The following is a 24,077-nucleotide window of genomic DNA, read 5'->3' as shown; positions in this document are numbered from 1 at the left end:
GGAAGGTATCGCTCAACACACCCTGACTACTGAGGCCTTGCTGCAGATGGAGGTTCTGTTCTACAGAGAAGAAACTGGCACTGTGACACTGACACTGGAGTGAAGAGGTCCCGAGAATTGGATAGGTGATCACCTAAGCCAGCAGGGATCTGCAACAGATGAGCAATGGTGTATTATTTTTCTTTTTAAAATTTTTGATATGTTACGTTAATTATGTTCTGTGGTCTGGAGAACAACTTTGCTCCAAATTTTTTAGGTAAATTATATGCGAGCTGATGAATTTGAATTTCGCCAGATCTGCTCATCTTTACTTATTACAGTTTACAATGTACTGAATCTAGTACAAACTTATTACCCTCACCCACAAAGCACTCCGTGGCTCAGCACCACCCTACATCTCCTCCCTTGTCTCTGTCTACCACCCTACCCATGCCCTCCATTCTGCTAATGACCTGAGGTTAGCATCCTCAATAATCAGAAGCTCCCACTCCCATCTCCAAGACTTTTCACGTGCTGCGCCAATTCTTTGGAATGCACTACCCAGGTTAATATGATTAATCCCCAATCCACACAGCTTTAAGCGTGGCCTAAACCGCATTTGTTCAGACTGGCCTACCATCTCCATGCTTTAACCTAACTATCCCTGTGTTGCCCATTGAAATTTTTACTATAACCAGGTTCCTTACATCATGTTCTCACATGCTTTATGCATTTAATAGCCTGTATCTGTACTGTTACATACTTAGGCTGATAACCGGTTCATGCAGCATTACAAAAACACCCGATTCTTACCCTATGGCTGGTCCGAACTGTAATAGGGTGCAGGGTTGAGTATGTCATCACGGAACAGACAGGCCAACTGTTGAGGGGAATTTATTAACAGGAGTAAGATTCTCCTCGCAGGGAGTAAACAGGGGGTTAATAGAGATAAATCAAACAGTAAACATTTAAGCGGTATGAAAAGGATTAACGAGTGTCCTAATAACTTATCAGTCCAGGGAGGTCCTGACTGGAGGGTCCTACTTCCAACGTGGGTACAGTCACCAGCAGCGCTTGAGATCCTGATGTCTCTCCTCTGTCTCCTGGGAACTGGAGACTCCGGGGTTAAGTCTTTTCTCCCAGAGAAGCTGGAAGAAGGAAGCAGCCACTCTGTTGGGAGTCTTTGTATATCAGGCTGGCAGGCTTTCTGCAGTAGCAATGCTACACACACACAGAGCAGTTTACTTGTCACATTCAGGGGTCCTGGCTTGTCACTGCGGTCACCGGGACTGCGCGCTCAGGTCACTGTCAGGGGATACGTCTTCTCTGATTACGGAGGCTTCCAAGTCCACACTCTCACATCCAGCCTCCACTACGGCTGGTATCTCAGTGAACTCAATGTACTGGGCTATCCTAAAATGACTAAGGCCACTTGCACAAGTTCAGTATTTGGTGCGTTTTTTACATCAGTATCTGTAAGCAATAAGAAGGAATAGAATAGGCAGAGGAAAAGTATAATAGGAACAATGTCACTACTTCTGTATTTATCACCCACTACTGGTTCTGGGTTACAGATACTGAGGTAAAATACTGACCAAATACTCAACGTGTGCATGTGCCTAAATGTCCTTATGAGAAACAAGGATCTGACATGATGAATTTCAGCATGGCTATTTCTTTCATCTCCTGGTATATAAGTCAGTCTCAGAGAACTGAGAAAAGCTCAATGTTAAAGGAAACCTGATATCTCAGAAACTACTATTTACTTGCAGATAAAGGATTACTCGTTACAATGGTGCCCTGCCACCTTACTAAAACTAAGGCTGCCAGGAGAAAAATAACTTCTTTCCACCCGTGAGCTGCCGCCTTTCAGTCATGGTGACATACACTGCTCACAACACCACTGAGCGGTGTCAATACGGTAGCCAAACTTTCAGTAAAGCAGCTGGGCAGCATTGTAGCACTATCAATGTACAGATTAGTCTTATTACCGCAGGTAAGAAACATTTCCTGAGGTAACTCAGCTGCATCTGCATGTATGGCTGCTCGGTTATTTTGTGGTACTTCCTCTGAGACAGTGGATAGAGACGATTACGTGGAGTCTCCCCTCTGATGATAGTAACTGTGAGAAGCTAACTTTTCTCACATTAGTGCTTTACCATCGAAAAACACTGATTGGGCCATTGAACTATTATGCACTTGATAAATGGACACCAAATGTATTCATTTTGTGATTAACAAATGACAAGTCAAAATAAAAAAAAATAATCAGAAAAGAAATATAAAAATTATAGTCCTGTAGTTAAATTAACTTTTTTCCTTCAAGATAGATTTTCCCAGTTATGCATTATATATTCATTAAATTAGGTATTGAGTGCACATTAAATACACATTGAACCACTATAAATTACTATTATGGTCCAATTCATATTAAGAATTACCCTAAGATTTATTACATGATATAAATACATATTACAAATATGCCTTAAATATATTTCCAGCAATAGATGAAGCTGGTGTGATGTAGAGTTGTGTCAGCCAGGCAGATTGTCCTAAAGCACCTACCATCCCCATTCACATCTTTGTTGTCCCCTATGCTATGAAATTCTGTAGCTTGCTTCCTGATGGAATCTAACAGAATGTCTTTACCAATTGTTGTACAAATTTGTGTAGTCAGTATGAGTAATGATGCTGTGAATTAACTTATTGTATTAATGCCCTGAAACACTGGAGACAAGTTCTTGTCTTCATTGAACCCTGGACATTTAATAGAGATCTGAAAGGGACACATTATTCTTGCCATAGTAATATGCTGCTCTTTGTATGCCACTGGGTACTGAATTGTGCCCCCTCCTTTTCCAATCGTATGTGCACCTGTTTGTCTCCTGCCAGGCAGGAATCTGAGTAAAATTTTGAACAAAACTCATCATGAAGACTTAGAGCCTCTACTGAAACTTCAGAGAAGGACTGTTATCAGAAATTGGTTATTTATGGAGATAGTTCAAGTTTACTTTATATATCCCTTTAGGATGTCGAAGCTCAGTAGGCTTAGATAAAAGAAAAAAGAAGTAATCGTGTATGTGATCTTGTGAAACAATAGAGGAACAAAACCATGTATAAAGTCTATCTTGTTCGGATTTGTAATGTATATTGAAATTGCTCACGCAGATTTAGTAGGACCAGAACCAAAAGTTCTTAAAAGGTAATATCTTGAAATGCACATAATATGACCCACGGTCAACCACTGCATTGTATTTGCTTTAGTGTATTTGCCATGATGGTCTTACTGAAAAATAGTCCTTAGCACCACAAAATGCCATCTGACCTGCGCAATGTCCATTGTAACAGCTATGGGACTGACAAACGCAGGACACCAATGCATGCCCAAACAATGGGTCCCTAATTTCAATGTTTTATACAGCAATGTTTGTCGATACAGCAAATTTTGGAGTCATGTTCTCCTCTTTTTTAATGACCCAAAGTCTGTTAATCTCCAGATACTCTGTAATATATTACAAAGCCTCAATGAGAGTGCAAGTGGGATGTAGGTGGTATTCATGTTGCATATTGAATGTGAGCACTACAGATAGGATCTATTCTTAGTAGTCTAGTAGGACACAAAATGACATCTACCGTAGGCAATGGTTGTAGAGAGAGGACAACCATCCTCTGTAGCACCCATTGCTTTATTGAGTCAACAGGCGGACACAAGCAGAAAACGGCCCTTATGGAAGATCAATATATGGCCCCAAAGAGAAAAAGTAGAACGGCACTAGATGTGGCGATACCTGATGGACCGTGAACACAATATCATCCAGGCAGATATCTCTTATGACCATGTAGCGGTGGTGGTTTCATCTCACAATGTGGTGCTCAACAAAAAAGTAATCCATGATAAAAATTGTAGAAGAAAAGAAAATGTGGCACTCACCAAATGATGCATTAAATGTCCTTTTATTCTCACACTTAGTGGGGTGAGGACATGCCTCAAGGGCGGCAGGTATACCTAAACCCGTTGAAGCGCAGTTGGCGCGAAATGGCCGTTGTCCTGTTTTTTCCCTGCACCCTCGTGTATGTCAGCCGCCCTTGAGGCATGTCCTCGCCCCACTAAGTGTGAGAATAAAAGGACTTTTAACGCATCATTTGGTGAGTGTCACATTTTCTTTTCTACAATTTTTATCAATATATGGCCCCTTTGCAGTCCAATAATGTATATGTGACAGAAGTGATTTTCTTAGTGGGAACCATTACCAATTGGGTCCCTGTACATCTGTACAGGTTGCACCAATGTTATATCCTCCCTAACATGTATGCAGTTAATTTGATAGTTCAACATGATGTGGTAGCACATAGGCGCATGCCAACATAATAATAATAATCTATATTTATATAGCGCCAACATATTCCACAGTGCTTTACAGTTTAACCCTTTCACGACATGCGCCGTACTATTACTGCGCATGCCGAATGTGGCACCCCTAGGGGTATTTGCCACAAAAACAGTTACTGACACTGGATACAAATACTAAAATAGCAAGACTGCACTACCATCTCCGGCCAGAAGGGGGAGCTCCAGAGACTCCCCTTGATCCATTCTGGTCTGAGAGAAGAACTGGCAGTTGGGCTAAGGAGCTGAAAGTGAGAGGTCATACAGCTGAATTTCTAACAGCCCTATGACGGTTTCCAGGCCCAAATCACCGGCCTGAGGAGAAGAGGGACAGAGAAAAAGGACATTGTGAGAACCGGGTAGCATTAATCACTACCCAGAACAGGCACAAAGACGGATACCGGATCCGCGGCTGTATTCATTATATATAATACAGCAACCAGAAAAACGTGAGGTGATATCAGCTTCACTAGGGCCGGACGCAGCAACAGACACAGACCCCGGCAGGGTCAAAGTAACTCAGAGTTCCCATACAGACTCCGGTGTCAGGACTGGTTGTAAATCCCTTTATGTTGAAGTAAACTGGTTAAATGTTTCAGTGCCTCAGTCTTTCATTTGGACAATAGCCATCTATCCAGGATCGGGATCATCACCGCTGGGAGAACATGCTGCTGATCGAGTAAGTGCCTGTTCCCTCACGATACCCTTACACTGTGCATTGCCTGAGGCCACAGCACCGGGTCAAGCCACCGTGACATCCCCCTCAAGAGACAGACCCCATTGGTCCGGTGCTGGGTACCCCGGTCTCCTGGGCGTCACAATTGGCGTCACGAACAGGATTCAGCCAGCCCGTATACCAGGTATTGTGTGCCGTGATTGGAGCCCAAAACTGTGAAAGCTTGGATGAAAAATCTTGAAAATTGACTTTATTAAAGAAAATTCCATTTCCCATTAAAAACTATTGAAAGTGACTTTTCCCCATTGGTTATAATGGAGTAAAGATGGCCGCCATCACCTCATAACCGTTAGGCACGAGACTGTTAAAAGAGCTACGCCATTACCTGAGCCCCAGTCTGACTGAAAAACTTCAGAATCCGCCATTACTGAGCGCGCGGCGGGCGGGAGCAGCAGGGGGCGTGTCATTGTGGGCGGCACCAAACTGAGCGCTCTGACGTCAGAGCAAGGGGAAAACCAATCCTGCTGCACAGCGGAACGAATCTACACTATCCCGACGGAAGCGGAGGACCGGATGGGTCCGGATTAACTAAGGGGGCACAGTATGTCGCAGCAAGGAGACGCCGCAGCACCCGGTGACGCTAATGCAGCTGAAAGACAGAGTGTCGATAGAGAGTCCGATAGCGCAGCGGTGCAAGGAGTGGCGCCCATCATGCCGGTGCTGATGCCATATACCCCAGGTGGCCCGTGGCTTCCAATGTATGAAGGTGAGCCTAATACCCTTGACGATTTCAGAGAAAAGATGCTGGCCCATTTTGACATGTTCCCCGTGGGTGAAGTTCAACGTGTTAGTCTCCTGATGATGCAGTTAAGTGGCCATGCTAAGCGAGAAGTCACAGCATGGGCAGCTGATCTAAAAGGCACTGTTGAACATATATTTGCTGGATTAAAAGCTACATTTGAAACCACGGCCAGCAGCAAAGCTAAAATACGATTCTTTAATTGCAAACAAAAAGCTAATGAGGGCGTGAGAGACTTTGCCTTAAACCTGCAGGAAGCCCTTAAATCACTTACACTGGCTGAACCCATTTTTAACACCGGAGCGGATAAACTGCTAAGAGATCAATTTATTGAGGGACTCTACACCCCTTCTCACCGGGGACATGTGAGCATGCTTGTTTTTAAGAACCCTGAATTGACATTTGCCCAATTAAAGGAGAGCGCTAAACGTCTCCAGCTGGCAGAGGCACCTCGGGATCAGGATCCTGCGCAACCCATGGCAGAGGCACCTCAACAACAGGGAGTTCCAGTGACATCAGCTATGTCTGGGGCCATTGCTAAGCCCCTGGGGCCCAGTACTAATGAGGCTCTTCAACAAAAGCTTGACTCTTTAGCTGATGTTGTTGCTTCAATGGCTAAAACCATGCAGGAGATGAGAGGACACAAGATGGAGTTGGCAAACTGTAGAGAGGATGTTCCATGGATGAGACCCCGGAGATACCCGACATGGAGAGGACGACCCCGCGACCGCTACCAACCGGATGGACAGCCCATTTGCCGCCGTTGCCAGCAGCCAGGCCACTTTGCACGAGATTGTGATTTAAACGGGAATCCCCTGGGAATGCGGGCCGCTTCACAGGAATGAACTTTCAAGGCCCAACACCCTGGCACGACAGGTACATCGGAGGACGACCCATTATCCCTAGCGTGCTGGACGGAATTCCCCTCAACGCTTTGCTGGACACAGGTTCCCAGATTTCATCTATACCGTATATCCTTTATAAGAGGTACTGGGCTGATGCAGATATTGATAAAGGGCCCTCTGATGTTGAACTAGATATATGGGCCAGTAATGGTAAGTTTTTACCAAAACTAGGATTCAGGGAGATGACCATAAAGATTGGTAAAGTAGAATTGAAGAAACAGGGTATAATTGTTGTTGATGTTGACCAGCGGAACTGTGAACCAACTGTATTGATAGGAATGAATGTGTTAGAGAACTGCTTTTCCAAAGTTATTTCTGTCTTACAGCAAATTGCTGAAACTGCCCAATCCTACCAGCAGAGAGTTCTCCGGAGGGAAATAAAAGTATTGATGTTAAGGCAACAGGTAGAAGTTGCAGGTGGAGAAATCGGCAGTGTGAGGGTAAGTGATCCAACGTCTATTGTAATCCCACCAAAAACAGAAATGCTGGTATGGTGTAGAGCAGCCATTGGTACTAAGGGACGAGATTATCAAGCCTTAATAGAACCAGTGTACACCGACAGCAGGCCCACTATACTCACAGCACGAGGGGTAGTCGAGGTACACCGGGGACGAGTGCCGGTACGACTTTTGAATTGTGGAGAGGAAGAGGTCACTTTGCCAAGGTATGCTACAGTGGCAAAGCTATATACTGTTGACAACAATGCCAGCACAACCATTGAGCCCTTAGAACCAACCTGTCAAGTGGAAGTCAACGGCTCAGATGGAGAATTGGAGGATTGGTGCCAACAGCTACACGTGGGCATAAATTCAACACCTACCCATCAAAAACAAGGGGTGTATAGGCTAGTGACGGAATATGAACAAGTCTTCAGTAAACACCCATTGGACTTCGGACGGATAGAAGGGGTAGAACACACAATCCCCACCTGTGACCATCCCCCAATAAAAGAAAGATATAGACCCATACCGCCCGCTCACTATCAATGTGCAAAAGATATGCTGAGGGAGATGAAACAGGCCGGGGTAATAAGAGATAGCTGTAGCCCCTGGGCGGCCCCTCTAGTGATTGTCAAAAAAAAGGACGGAACCATGAGAATGTGCGTAGACTACCGGCGGATTAATAACATCACCCATAAAGACACCTACCCCTTGCCTAGGATAGAAGAGTCCTTGACTGCTTTGAAATCTGCTAATTATTTTTCCACCTTAGACTTAACAAGTGGGTATTGGCAAGTCCCTGTGGCTGAGAGAGATAAGGAAAAGACGGCATTCACCACACCAATGGGTCTATGTGAATTTAATCGCATGCCATTCGGACTCTGCAACGCATCCGGTACCTTCCAGCGGCTGATGGAATGCTGCCTCGGACACAAGAACTTCGAGACCGTCCTCCTGTACCTAGATGATGTGATCGTCTACTCAAAGACTTACGAACAACACTTAAAAGACCTGGCAGAAGTCTTCGAAGCCTTATCCAGGTATGGCATGAAAATCAAGCCATCCAAATGTCACCTTCTCAAGCCAAAGGTACAGTACCTGGGACACATCGTGAGTTCGGAGGGAGTAGCACCGGATCCCGAGAAAATAAGCGACATAAGGGATTGGCCAAGACCTACCAACGCAAAAGAAGTGAGGCAATTCCTGGGATTGGTGGGTCACTATCGCAGATTTATAAAAGGATTTACCAAGTTGGCAGCACCCTTGCAAGACGCCTTGGTAGGGCAGACGAAGAAACCTTCAAACCGAAACCCTCCTTTTCAGTGGAACGACGAAAGGGAAGACTCCTTTGAACAACTAAAGAAGGCACTAACCGGAGAAGAGGTTCTGGCATACCCAGATTACCATCAACCTTTCATCCTCTACACCGATGCCAGTAATGTGGGACTAGGAGCGGTGCTGTCACAAAAGCAAGAAGGTCGGGAGAAAGTCATCGCCTTTGCAAGTAGAAAGCTCCGGCCAACTGAAAGAAATTCAGAAAATTACAGCTCCTTCAAATTGGAACTACTGGCAGTAGTTTGGGCTGTGACTGAACGTTTCAAACACTATCTGGCCGCTGCAGAATTTATTGTCTATACTGACAACAATCCGTTGACCCATCTGGACACAGCCAAATTAGGTGCGTTAGAACAGCGATGGATAGCCCGGTTATCTAATTATAACTTCATAATCAAGTATCGAGCAGGTCGCAAGAATGGAAATGCCGATGCCCTATCCCGGATGCCACACTTGAGAGATGTAGAAGAGGAAACGGGGAAGCTTGAAGAAATTGAACTACCAGCCTTCCATCGTCCCAAGGCAAAACATCATCAGTCAAGTACCTATCAGAAACAACAAGAGGTGAATTTTAATCCGTTAGCACACCATAGATGGGCTGACACCCAAGACAGCAATCCGGCTGTGAAGTTGGTGAAGGAACTGTTGACTGAGCAAAGTGCATATCCCGATGAGGATGCCCCAGAAGAGACGCATCAACTCTGGAAAGAGAGAGGCAAAATGTTCCTGTATCAAGGGAAGCTCTGTAGAAGGTACACCAATCCGAAAACACATGAATTGGTTTGGCAGATTATCGTACCTAAACAAGATGTGAAGATGGTCCTCGAAGCTTACCATAATGGTGCTGGTCACTTCGGTTGGAAAAAGTTAGAAGTACTTCTAAGAGAAAGATTTTATTGGGTCGGGATGAGAAAATCAATCGAACAGTGGTGCAGAAATTGTGGCCCGTGCAACCTCAGAAGAAACGATCAAAAGAACCAAAGAGCACCACTGCAGCCCATAATCACCAAACAACCACTTGAACTTGTAGCCATGGACCACATGAAGTTGACACCAAGCCGGTCCGGCTATGTCTATGCCTTGACCATCGTGGACCATTATTCACGCTTCTTGGTAGTAGTACCCGTAAAAGATCTGACAGCAAAAACAGCGGCCAAAGCGTTCCAAACGTACTTTTGTAGACCCCATGGATATCCGGAACAGGTTCTCACCGACCAAGGTACAGCCTTTGAATCAGAGATCTTCAGAGAACTCTGTAATATGTATGGTTGCAAAAAGATCCGGACGACGGCCTATCATCCACAAACAAACGGCTTATGCGAGAAGATGAACCATATTGTAATAGACCTACTAAAGACTTTACCTGAGACAGAAAGGAATCAATGGCCAGAGAAATTGCCTGACTTGGTGGATCTGTATAATCATGTCCCGGTAAGCTCCACCAACTGCACCCCAGCTTATCTTATGCGTGCAAGACCCGGCCAATTACCAATCGATCTAGAAATGGGAATTCTGAAACCAGACGCAGAAGTTCAAGACTCCAATTGGGATATCATGCGGCAAAAGCAGTATCACCAAGTGCAAGAGAGTGTGGAAAGAAGCCTTCAGAAAACTAGAGAAAGACAAGAGCGAACTTTCAACCAGAATGCTCTAGCGACCCCATTAAGACCGGGTGACCAAGTGCTCAAGAGAAATCATCGAACCAATAAACTAGACAATCAGTGGGAAGCCATACCCTACACAGTTTTACCAACAAGAATGGATAATCCTAAAATGTGTCTCATTAGCAAAAACGGAGGCTTAACATCTGTACTAGTGTCAAGAGACAATCTTAAATTATGTCCGGAAGCATTGAAAGAGCCAGAAGTTGTCCAGCCAGAACCAGAAGTTATTCAACCCATGCAGGTCCAACCAGTAAAGGAAAAAGAGGAAATGTATCACACCTGTATAGGAGACTTTCCCAAAACCCTACTAACATACCATGGTGCAGTAGTGGTTCCCATGGTGGCCTTTTACCCAACACCGAACCCAATACCAGAAGTCCCAAGACAGGAAGAGGCTGACCCCGTACTACAGGAGGTTCCAGGCCAGGAAGAACAGATTCCTGATCAGAGTAATCCCATTCACGGTGGACTTGCCAATTCCATAGTCGTGGAATTATCTTTAGCAGAGCGGGCAGATACTACATCCGCAGTAGACAGTAGTACACCACATGAAGAGACACAGCTATTACGTAGATCACAGCGTAGTACCCAGGGTCAATTACCGGCCAGGTATGCGGATTACCAACTATAAAACTATAGTCATTGTTATCATTCTGCAACGTTTAAGCCCAGTACCTACAGAGACTTGTCTGTATGAACTTATTGCATATTCTTGAACTTTTTATCAGCCCGGAGGCACTAAATCAAAGCTCCGGAAAGACTGCTTTTTGAACTTTGCTTTTTGCTCTTTTTGAATTTTCTTTAGACTTTATATTGGTAACTCCGTCGGAAAAATGGAACTAAATTCTTGGACACAAAGTGCAGTGCCTTTCCTAGTACCTTCAAGGATAGAACTGTATTAATGGACGCTGTGACTTTTTACAGAACTCTATTTTTGTTTCCTTGAGTGGTTTTTGTAACTTTTCATTTTTAAGACTCTGTACATATTAATTGTTATTTCAAAATGTTATCGTCCCACAGTCCCGGAGTACTGTTCTTAACTAAGGGGGAATGTGGCACCCCTAGGGGTATTAGCCACAAAAACAGTTACTGACACTGGATACAAATACTAAAATAGCAAGACTGCACTACCATCTCCGGCCAGAAGGGGGAGCTCCAGAGACTCCCCTTGATCCATTCTGGTCTGAGAGAAGAACTGGCAGTTGGGCTAAGGAGCTGAAAGTGAGAGGTCATACAGCTGAATTTCTAACAGCCCTATGACGGTTTCCAGGCCCAAATCACCGGCCTGAGGAGAAGAGGGACAGAGAAAAAGGACATTGTGAGAACCGGGTAGCATTAATCACTACCCAGAACAGGCGCAAAGACGGATACCGGATCCGCGGCTGTATTCATTATATATAATACAGCAACCGGAAAAACGTGAGGTGATATCAGCTTCACTAGGGCCGGACGCAGCAACAGACACAGAGTTCAGCGGTACTCCCGGAGGGGGTAAGCCGATTAAAGGACTCGGGTTGCCCGTCGAACCAGGGCCCGGAGGGGACAGATTGGGCCGGCAGCCAGTTCACATACAGCAGCAGGGCCACACAGAAACTGCGTACAATAAGAGGCGAAGACCCCGGCAGGGTCAAAGTAACTCAGAGTTCCCATACAGACTCCGGTGTCAGGACTGGTTGTAAATCCCTTTATGTTGAAGTAAACTGGTTAAATGTTTCAGTGCCTCAGTCTTTCATTTGGGCAATAGCCATCTATCCAGGATCGGGATCATCACCGCTGGGAGAACATGCTGCTGATCGAGTAAGTGCCTGTTCCCTCATGATACCCTTACACTGTGCATTGCCTGAGGCCACAGCACCGGGTCAAGCCACCCGTGACATCCCCCTCAAGAGACAGACCCCATTGGTCCGGTGCTGGGTACCCCGGTCTCCTGGGCGTCACACGTGTCTCCCCCTTTGATGTGGGCTCCGGTGGTGAGCCCACATCAAAGTCGCAACTGTCAGCTGTTTTGTACAGCTGACATGTGCGCACAATAGCGGCGGGTGAAATCGCTATTCACCCGCCACTATTAACCTGTTAAATGCCGCTGTCAAACGCAGACAGCGGAATTTAACCGGCGCTTCCGGCCGGGTGTCCGGAAATGATGTCATCGCCGACGCCCGTCACATGATCGGGGGTCGGCGATGCATCAGAATGGTAACCATAGAGCAGGAGTGTCAAACTGCATTCCTCGAGGGCCTCAGACCATGCGTGTTTTCAAGATTTCCTTTGCATTACACAAGGTGCTGGAATCATTCTGTGCAGGTGATTAAATTATCACCTGTGCAGTACAAGGAAATCCTGAAAACATTACCTGTTTGCGGCCCTCGAGGAATGCAGTTTGACACCCCTGCCATAGAGGTCCTTGAGACCTCTATGGTTACTGATGCTGGCCTGCTGTGAGCGCCCCCCTGTGGTCGGCGCTCACAGCACACCTGCATTTCAGCTACATAGCAGCGATCTGATGATCGCTGCTATGTAGCAGAGCCAATCAGGCTATGCCAGCTTCTAGCCTCCCATGGAGGCTATTGAAGCATGGCACAAGTAAAAAAAAATGTTTTTAAAAATATGAAAAAAATATAAAAAATAGAAAAGTTTAAATCACCCCCCTTTCGCCCAATCCTAAATAAAACAATTAAAAAAAAACAAACCTACACGTATTTGGTATCACCGCATTCAGAATCGCCTGATCTATCAATAAAAAAAAGCATTAACCTGATTGCTAAATAGCGTAGCGAGAAAAAAATCCAAAACAGCAGAATTAAGTTTTTTTGGTCGCCACGACATTGCATTAAAATGCAATAACGGGCGATCAAAAGAACGTATCTGCACCGAAATGGTATCATTAAAAACGTCAGCTCGGCACGCAAAAAATAAGCCCTCACCCAACCCCAGATCCCGAAAAATGGAGACGTTTCGGGTATCGGAAAATGGCACTTTTTTTTTTTTTTTTTAAGCAAAGTTTTGAATTTTTTTTCACCACTTGGATAAAAAATAACCTAGACATGTTAGATATCTATGAACTCGTAATGACCTAGAGAATCACAATGGTAGGTTAGTTTTAGCATTTAATGAACCTAGCAAAAAAGCCAAACAAAAAACAAGTGTGGGATTGCACTTTTTTTGCAATTTCACTGCACTTGGAATTTTTTTCCGGTTTTCTAGTAAAAGACATGGTAAAACCAATGGTGTCTTTCAAAAGTACATCTCTTCCCGCAAAAAATAAGCCCTCATATGACCATATTGACGGAAAAATAAAAAAGTTATGGCTCTGGGAAGGAGGGAAGTGAAAAATGAAAACGCAAAAACGAAAAAGGGCCGCGACTTGAAGGGGTTAACAGTTTCAAACACAACAGTCATAGCAACACTTTGCTTCAGGTTATCACAAACTTTATAAGCAAATCCTCCAACAAATACAGAGTATCATTGGGAAAATTATACAGACTTCTGTAAAGATAGACTTCTCACATATCCCCCCTGCATGTTTCCCACAAACCCTCGTCATCAAATTTCACTTAGTAAACAGAATTTTGGTAGTCATCTCCCCCTCCATATCTTCCCAAAGCCACATTTTGCCACATATTGCCAGGTGAAGGTCAGCACAAAGCGCAGACCTCCATTTTGATTTAGCTAGGGCACCATGATACTTTGTTTAATTAATTCAACCAAGTTTAGACCATTTCCCATCTGAATATTTCTCTTTAATAAGAAGACATTTGACAGTACTAGCTAGAAGCAGAGTAGTAGTTCCCCGAGGTTTAAGATGCTTTAAGATGGCTTAAAAGGTCACAGTTTAATCATTAGAAATCCCTTGTTTAATGTACTAGATTCTAGATCACTATATAAAGTTCCAAAACTTCCTACCAACCTCATTAACAAAATGATTCTAAAATCTTAATTCTTTGTGCTATAAGCTAACGTTATCACCATAATTTTTGCAAGTACTGTTTCAGGCAATGTCAGATTTAATGCAATTATATATGCAGGCATGTCACTTGGGATCTGCAACTGCAAAGACTCATAGGATTTGAAATAAAAATACTAAAAATGAGTTCAGGCGATATTATACTATAAAAGAGTGTCACTAAAGAGCTAAATTTTATGCGGTAATTAAAATATATCAGAGTCACAGGTTGGCTTTTTAACACTAAACCTTTTTATATAGAAAGCGGACTGTTGGGAGAAAGTTATAACCTCTATCAATGGCTGTAATTTTCTTGGTTTACTTGCATGCATATTTCATTCTTGTATGCAATATTTATGTGCTGGAGGTATCAATGCAAACCTATTCTGTATGTTAAAACATAGCGCTACAGTAAAACTGCTATAAGTATACAGACTCTACAGTATATGTAGCATCAAAAGCAATTTCAAAGCAGAATTCAGGTTGTATCTATCTACCATGGAAAGTATTGTCTTTTCCACTTTGAGCCCAGGCTATTGTCCTCTATTTGAACGCTTCTAAAACCATTGGGTTGGTTGAGCAAATTAAGGGTCACTTGTGGGCTCTACATGATAGACAACATATGGTATATTGGGTACATTCCAGGAGACGTGGTTATCATCAAGGTGGGACCCTAGACAACTGCATTGCACGCTGAGGTTCTTGTATTTGGTAAATGTCTGACTTTTTTTGTCTAGGATTGTAGACTTTCAGAACTCAAAATTATTCATTTGTTTCCTGTGCCAAGGGAGATGACATGTTAGAGATTGGAAAGTTAGGAGCATTTGCTTGGTGATTTACATTAATAAAGGAAACCATGACACAGGACTGGATCCATTGCAAAACAAATGTCACCTCAGTAGAATGCCAAAGACCTCATTATAATGGGGTCCATTGGATTCTACCAAGGTGCATGAAGCGCTCATTTTTTTCCCACTTGAGAATGGAGCCTAACATGGACATGCACAAAGCCTAAGTCTTTTGACTTCATTGTGTCCTTAACAGCATAATAGGTCTCCCATCTGTCATGCCTCATTTATAGCATTGATTCCCTTATATAGGTCAGATGAGGGTGCAACTGAATTTTCTGTGCTATTTTTAGTTATACCCCTAAAAGGCATATCATTATCTGACACACAGTAATATAACTTGGCTCTAGACATCCCTTAAACATCTTGCTATGTTACTTTCTTAATTAATCTATACTTTACTGTAACTAAAATTATTACCATCCATTATCAAAAACACACACACATTGAGATTGCAACACCAAGAAGGAAAAATAGTGGAATTATGGAAATCACAGAATCGATAGACATGCTAATAATCTGTAAATTATGAAAAAATGGAAACAATTTTCTAAACATCTAAATTTACTCAGTATGGAGTATGAGTGCCACACGCATTGATACAAACACTTACATCCCTTCGTCTGTTCATGGCATTGCCCACGTGGACTCCAGAACAATCTCTGGCTATCATTGTATCCAAGCAGACTCATTGCTGAAGAGGATATACTTCAATTCCAGCCTCCATTGCTCCATTAGAATATTCAGTCTTCATCAATGACATGATGAGGCCTTAAATACTGAATGTCTTGTCCTACTATTATGGTGTCAGGTAATATAATGTATTGTAACTGGACCACTCAGCGTTACAATGATTTAGTGGTGGAATCACAGGTGATGCCATTTCTCCAAAGAGTCCCAGGAACAATTTTTAACATTAAAACGCCAGGCTGCATGTTGCTTGTGGTACTGTGAGCACCCTTCAGGGCCTAAATATGCTACCATGGCTTACAGCATCCCTGGACTTGTCTACATTTGAGCACATCTGAGATATAATTGGTCAGCAATTGCAAAGGGAAATGCAAGGTGCAAATCTTAATAATTTGTATTCCCAAGTGCATCAGGCATAGCAGAACAATCCTCAGACAGTTAGTATCCTCACTGATAGCATGTCAAGTCATGTAAGCAGGGCTGCCACTAGAAATTTTGGGGCCCCATACTGGCAAAATTTTCGGGGCCCCCTTGAAACTCTGCCCAGGCTTTACCCCACCCCCCGCCTCCACCCCTCAAACTGTCCACAGTCCCACCGCTCTCTCTTGGAAAAACTCCACTTCTCACCTATCACACATTAACAGTTCCCATCACGAGATCACACATATAGCCAGCAGCTTTAATTTTGGCCAAAAGATTTTTTAAGCCACCACCATAACACGGTAGACACTTTTGGCCGGGCCCTACTCTGCTGTAACCTACTAAATATTTGTTAAAATATGCAATACAATTTAGGTATATTTTTATTTATTTTTCAATTTTTTAAATGACCAATAATATCACATACAAGGAACAAATACAACACCATGACCAGACCACATATTACCACCAGTGACCGAATAATATCACATACAAGGAACAAATACCACCGCACCATGACCAGACCACATATTGCCACCACATAGTGACTGAATACAATACTAATCAGTAATAAAAAAACACACAATACTAATATCACCATCAGTGCCATTATACACAGGTGATGTGTACTTATTTATGCAGTGTCTGTGTACAGGTTATACAATGATCACGGATGACATTATACACAGGACCACTCTATATAGTATACAGTGTATATTGTCAGTGTATAGGTAACACACTGACTCACCAGTGACGTCTCTAGGTGAAGTCCTTCATCTTTCATCCTGCACAGACCGCCATCACTTCATCCAGCCAGGACTTGTCTCTGCAGGAAATAACACAGTTATCTTGAGCTCCGCTTGCAGAACACATTACTTAATTATTTCCAACTTCTACATTACACCACATGAAGAAAAAAAGGCGACGTAGTGTGTGTCACTCTACACAGTAACAGGACCATCCCCCAGTTTAAAACAGTGTCCTCAAAAACTAAAATAAATACATCACAGCAGTAATAATATCCCTTAATTAGCCCCTATGGTAATAATAATATCCCCCACCCTGGCCCCGTGTGTCTCATTCCTGGCTTCAGCCATATGTTCACCCATCCTGCCCTCATGAGTATCCATCCTGCCCCATATGATCTCCCCATCCTGCCCCATCTGTCTCCATCATATCCATCCTGTCCCATGATCCTGCACGATCTGTCTCCAACCCTGCTCCATCTGTCTCCAATCATGCCCCCATGACTTTCATCCTGCACCATGTCTCCAATCATACCATGTATCTCCATTCTGCCATTATGGTTTCAATAATGACCCCATGTCTCCAATCATGCCCCCTGTGTTTCCATTCCGCCCCATCTGTCTCCAGTCATGCCCTGTATCTCCATTCTGCCCTGGTGCCCAGCATTCTGTCCCAGTGTCCAGCATTCTGCCCTGGTGTCCAGCATTCTGTTCCTGTGTCCAGCATTCTGCCCCTGTGTCCAGCATTCTGCCCCTGTGTCCAGCATTCTGCCCCTGTATCCAGCATTCTGCCTGTGTCTCATAGTCTGCCCCTCGTGTCCAGCCTTCTGCCCCTGTGTCCAGCATTCTGCCCCCGTGTCTCACAGTCTGCCCCTGTGTCCAGCATTCTGCCCCTGTGTCTCACAGTCTGCTACTCGTGTCCAGCATTCTGCCCCCATGTCCAGCATTCTGCCCCTGTGTCCAGCATTCTGCCCCTGTGTCCAGCATTCTGCCCCGTGTCTCACAGTCTGCCCCTTGTGTCCAGCATTCTGCCCCTGTGTCCAGCATTCTGCCCCCGTGTCTCAGTCTGCCCTTCATGTCCAGAATTCTGCCCCTGTGTCCAGCATTCTGCCCCCGAGTCTCACAGTCTGCACCTCGTGTCAAGCATTCTGCCCCTTGTGTCCAGCATTCTGCCCCCTGTGTCCAGCATTCTGCCCCTGTGTCCAGCATTCTGCCCCTCGTGTCCAGCATTCTGCCCCTGTGTCCAGCATTTCTACCCCAGCATTTCCAGCATTATGCCCCGGGGCCCCCTGGATTGCCGCTCTCAAAAAAAAAAAAACACGAGTTCTTACCTGGTCTCCATCATATCCATCCTGTCCCATGATCCTGCATGATATGTCTCCAACCCTGCTCCATCTGTCTCCAATCATGCCCCCATGTCTTTCATCCTGCACCGTGTCTCCAATCATACCATGCATCTCCATTCTGCCCCCTATGGCTCCAATAATGGTCCCATGTCTCCAATCATGCCCCCTGTGTCTCCATTCTGCCCCATCCGTCTCCAGTCATGCCCTGTATCTCCATTCTGCCCTGGTGTCCTGCATTCTGTCCCTGTGTCCAGCATTCTGCCCCTGTGTCCAGCATTCTGCCCCTGTGTCCAGCATTCTGCCCCTGTATCCAGCATTCTGACCGTGTCTCATAGTCTGCCCCTCGTGTCCAGCATTCTGCCCCTGTGTCCAGCTTTCTGCCCCCGTGTCTCACAGTCTGCTTCTGTGTCCAGCATTCTGCCCCCGTGTCTCACAGTCTGCCCCTGTGTCCAGCATTCTGCCCCCGTGTCTCACAGTCTGCCACTCGTGTCCAGCATTCTGCCCCCGTGTCCAGCATTCTGCCCTTGTGTCCAGCATTCTGCCCCTGTGTACAACATTCTGCCCCCGTGTCTCACATTCTGCCCCTCGTGTCCAGCATTCTGCCCCATGTCTCAGTCTGCCCCTCGTGTCCAACATTCTGCCCCTGTGTCCAGCATTCTGCCCCGTGTCTCACAGTCTGCCCCTTGTGTCCAGCATTCTGCCCCTGTGTCCAGCATTCTGCCCCCGTGTCTCAGTCTGCCCCTCGTGTCCAGCGTTCTGCCCCTGTGTCCAGCATTCTGCCCCCGAGTCTCACAGTCTGCCCCTCGTGTCAAGCATTCTGCCCCTCGTGTCCAGCATTCTGCCCCCTGTGTCCAGCATTCTGCCCCTGTGTCCAGCATTTCTGCCCCAGCATTAACAGCTTATGCCCCGGGGCCCCCTGCATTGCCGCTCTCAAAAAAAAAAAAAACACGAGTTCTTACCTGGTCTCCATCATATCCATCCTGTCCCATGGTCCTGCACGATATGTCTCCAATCATGCCCCCATGTCTTTCATCCTGCACCGTGTCTCCAATCATACCATGTATCTCCATTCTGCCCCCTATGGCTCCAATAATGCCCCCATGTCTCCAATCATGCCCCCTGTGTCTCCATTCAGCCCCATCTGTCTCCAGTCATGCCCTGTATCTCCATTCTGCCCTGGTGTCCAGCATTCTGTCCCTGTGTCCAGCATTCTGCCCCTGTGTCCAGCATTCTGCCCCTGTGTCCAGCTTTCTGCCCCCGTGTCTCACAGTCTGCTTCTATGTCCAGCATTCTGCCCCCGTGTCTCACAGTCTGCCACTCATGTCCAGCATTCTGCCCCCGTGTCCAGCATTCTGCCCCTGTGTCCAGCATTCTGACCATGTCCAGCATTTTGCCCCCATGTCTCACATTCTGCCCCTCATGTCCAGCATTCTGCCTCATGTCTCAGTCTGCCCCTTGTGTCCAGCATTCTGCCCATGTGTCCAGCATTCTGCCCCGTGTCTCACAGTCTGCCCTTCGTGTCCAGCATTCTGCCCCTGTGTCCAGCTTTCTGCCCCCGTGTCTCAGAGTCTGCTTCTGTGTCCAGCATTCTGCCCCCGTGTCTCACAGCCTGCCACTCATGTCCAGCATTCTGCCCCCGTGTCCAGCATTCTGCCCCTGTGTCCAGCATTCTGACCGTGTCCAGCATTCTGCCCCCATGTCTCACATTCTGCCCCTCATGTCCAGCATTCTGCCCCGTGTCTCAGTCTGCCCCTTGTGTCCAGCATTCTGCCCATGTGTCCAGCATTCTGCCCCGTGTCTCACAGTCTGCCCTTCGTGTCCAGCATTCTGCCCCTGTGTCCAGCATTCTGCCCCGGAGTCTCACAGTCTGCCCCTCGTGTCCAACATTCTGCCCCTCATGTCCAGCATTCTGCCCCTGTGTCCAGCATTCTGCCCCGTGTCTCAGTCTGCCCCTTGTGTCCAGCATTCTGCCCATGTGTCCAGCATTCTGCCCGTGTCTCACAGTCTGCCCTTCGTGTCCAGCATTCTGCCCCTGTGTCCAGCATTCTGCCCCGGAGTCTCACAGTCTGCCCCTCGTGTCCAGCATTCTGCCCCTCATGTCCAGCATTCTGCCCCTGTGTCCAGCATTCTGCCCCTCGTGTCCAGCATTCTGCCCTTTTGTCCAGCATTCTGCCCCTCGTGTCCAGCATTCTGCCCCTATGTCCAGCATTTCTGCCTCAGCGTTTCCAGCATTATGCCCCGGGGCCCCCTAGATTGCCGCTCTGAAAAAAACAAAAAAAAAACACAAGTTCTACCTGGCCGTGCTCCTGCGGCGGGCGAAGCTCACTCCCTCCACGCAGATGTAGCACGCACTCGCCGGCGGCTGTCAATGACATCAGACATCGGCAAAGTGCGTACTGCAGTTCAAGTCAGCTGCCAGCCTCCGACTGGCTGGCGGCTGTTAACTATTGACGTGCGGGTGCGGGCCCGCATGTCAATAGCGTGCCGCAGCGCCTGTAGGGGGGGCCCAGGGAGCAGATGAGATGGGGCCCAATGCGGGCCCCCTCTGCCCACCGGGCCCCATACGCCAGTCATGGCTGTAATGCCCTGATGGCGGCCCTGCATGTAAATGCATGTATTTCTCCTCGTGGCACTCATGTTCGATACTAAGTTGAGATATTTTGAAAATTATGCTTCCATTTTTTCATAATTTGCATATGATTAAAATGTCTATCTTCCTGTGATTTTTATAATTCTCTGAGCTTTCATGGTTAATGTTGCAACTTCCATTTTGAGGAGTGTCTACATATATATATAACTAGATTGTGGCCCAATTCTAACGCATCGGGTATTCTAGAATATGCATGTCCCCGTAGTATATGGACAATGATGATTCCAGAATTCGCACCAGACTGTGCCCGTCGCTGATTAGTCGCGGCAACCTTTATGACATCATCGTCGCCATGGCAACCATTATGACATCTATGTCGATACTGTGCCCGTCGCTGATTGGTCGAGGCGAATTCGCGGCAGACTGTGCCCATCGCTGATTGGTCGAGGCAACATTTATGACATCATCGTCGCCATGCTGTGCCCGTCACTGATTGGTTGAGGCCTGGTGGCCTCGACCAATCAGAGACGCGGGATTTCCAGGACAGACAGACAGAAAAACCCTTAGACAATTATATATATAGATACTGGCTGAAGAGCCCGGCTTTGCCTGGGTATAGTAAATATCTGTGGTTAGTTATAGCACCTCACTTCTCTTATTTTCCCATCACGTCTCTCATTTTCCCCCTCACATCTTTCATTCCCCCACTCACATCTCTTATTTTCTCCCTCACACCTCTCATTTTCCCCCTTACTCCTCTTATTTTACCCCTCACTCCTCTAATTCCCCCCTAACACTTGTCATTTCGACCTCACATCTGTTCTTTTCCAATCACTCCACTATTTTCCCTCACTCCTCTCATTTTGCACTCACACCTTTTCATTTTCACCTCACACCTCTCATTTTCCCCTCAGTATATACAGTGGGGCAAAAAAGTATTTAGTCAGTCAGCAATAGTGCAAGTTCCACCACTTAAAAAGATGAGAGGCGTCTGTAATTTACATCATAGGTAGACCTCAACTATGGGAGACAAACTGAGAAAAAAAATCCAGAAAATCACATTGTCTGTTTTTTTAACATTTTATTTGCATATTATGGTGGAAAATAAGTATTGTGTGACCAGAAGAGCTGCCAAAAATCCATGTACAGCCCAAATTATATCTGTTCAGCACATGATTTAACATGTCAAAGCAGAACAATTTTATAATGAATTTAATAACAATGTATAATGCAGATTTGGTGACTAAACAAATGGAAACCTACCAAGTCCAAAAACCCTACTTACCTGCAGATGTAAGGTTAGCCTGCAGGTAAATAGCATTAATATCATGCTGTGCTACCTTAGTGGAATAGGAGCTACAAGAAGAAAATGTACTTATACCCTTCCCGTGGCTGCGCGCGTCGAATCACAGGAGCGCGTCAAGGAGCTGTTATGTTCGCCACTCACTATAATGTGAGAGCGGTTGTAATCATTCCCCAACACTTTAATTGACAGTCTGCTCTGCAGCAAGAGTGCAGCATATGGTTTCAGAGCAGGGTGTCAATCAATATACCAATGATTAACTGCTGCACTCATTGTGCAGTGAGCCGTGACTACATCTGTTCCCTGCACTACCTCAATGACTAGAAGCAAGTCCCTTTAATCGCGGCTCCAAAGGCAGGCTAAAATTATTTTAATGATATTTACCTACAGACCCTATATCTGCAGGTAAATAGCGTGTCCGGACACAAAAAGTTATTTTTAAGATATGGCCAGACACTGCGGCAGCTATGCAGCCTAAGCTCTTTCAATGGCTGCATACTAAGCGGACATATCATTGGTGCAGCCTGTGGGACTGCACAGGGCCCAAGAGGTGAGGGGGCCCATTTCAACCTTCAAAGCAGGTGGGATTGTGCATTATGTTCAACTAATGGACTGCAAAGGGTCCATATATTGATCTTGCACAGGGGACCTTTTCTGCCCAGTGGGCTACATGATTGTGAAACAAAATCATATAGCAATTGGCCATCACAATAGGCAGAGTATATGGTCACATGCAGCTAACTGCATGGTCTGGCCATAAACATATTAAAATCAGAAGTAAGGCTGGGCTCACACTACAGTACATGTTTGTCATCTCCCCCACAGTTTTAGCTCAGTATTTGTAAGGCTAGGTTCACATTGCGTTAGGGCAGTCCGTTTAGCACATAGCGCTACGGACTGCGCTAACGCAATGTCCCAAAAGGGATCGCGTTTGCCGATCCCGCTAGCGCAGAGCCCCGATCTGCGCTAGCGAGGAACGGACCGTGAATGCCGCAAGCAGCGTTCGAGGTCCGTCACTCAAATGACGGCACATCGCTAGCGCACGCCCAATGTGAGCATGCGCTAGCGACGCATTCGCCATTACAAGCAATGGCGGCTATAACGGACTACGTTACACCGCGTTATGCCGCGGTATAACGTAGTCCGTTAAATGTACCGCCATATCGCAATGGGAACCTAGCCTAAGCTAAATTGGCAGCCTGATAAATCACCAGCCAACAGGAAGCCCTCCCCCTGGCAGTATATATTAGCTCATACATACACATAATAGGCAGGTCATGTGACTGCCAGCTGCCGTATTTCCTATATGGTACATTTGTTGCTCTTGTAGTTTGTCTGCTTATTAATCAGATTTTTATTTTTGAAGGATAATACCAAACTTGTGTGTGTTTTAGGGCGAGTTTCATGTGTCAAGTTGTGTGTGTTGAGTTGCGTGTGGCGACGACTTTTGTAAGATAAGTTTTGTGTGGCGACATGCGTGTAGCAACTTTTTGTGTGTCAAGTTGCATGTGACAGGTTAGTGTAGCAAGTTGTGTGCAGCAAGTTTTGCGCATGGCGAGTTTTATGTGTGGTGCGTTTTGAGTATGTGCAAGTTTTGTGTGAGGCAACATTTGCATGTGTTGCAACTTTTGTGCATGTGGCAATTTTTCCGCATGTGCAAGTTTTGCGTGTGGCGAGTTTTCCATGAGGTGAGTTTTGCACGTGTGGCGAGTTTTGCGTGAGCCTAGTTTTGCATGTGGTGAATTTTGCGAGTGACGAGTTTTGAGTGGCGACTTTTCTGTTTCGACTTTTATGTAGCGAGGTTGGTGTATGTGTGGTGAAATGTGTGCTGAGGGTGGTATATCTGTTCAAGCACGTGGTAGTGTGTGGCGCATTTTGTGTGTGTGTGTTCATATCCCTGTGTGTGGTGAGTATCCCATGTCGAGGCCCCACCTTAGCAACTGTATGGTATATACTCTTTGGCGCCATCACTCTCATTCTTTCCCCCTTGTTCACGTCTGGTAGCTGTC

At 45.7% G+C, this 24,077-nt stretch overlaps 1 protein-coding gene across 2 annotated transcripts in view; it reads right to left on the bottom strand.

Annotated features, from left to right (window-relative positions):
- The window catches only part of CDH20 (cadherin 20), a 762,886-nt gene that overhangs the window by 128,076 nt on the left and 610,733 nt on the right, over nucleotides 1–24,077 (bottom strand). The window lies entirely within an intron of this gene.

This window comes from Ranitomeya imitator, chromosome 6 (assembly GCF_032444005.1).
Source record: "Ranitomeya imitator isolate aRanImi1 chromosome 6, aRanImi1.pri, whole genome shotgun sequence".
In the NCBI taxonomy this organism is placed as follows: domain Eukaryota; kingdom Metazoa; phylum Chordata; class Amphibia; order Anura; family Dendrobatidae; genus Ranitomeya; species Ranitomeya imitator.
Note: the sequence above shows the minus strand (reverse complement) of the source record. Positions and strands in the feature narration are given on the sequence as shown.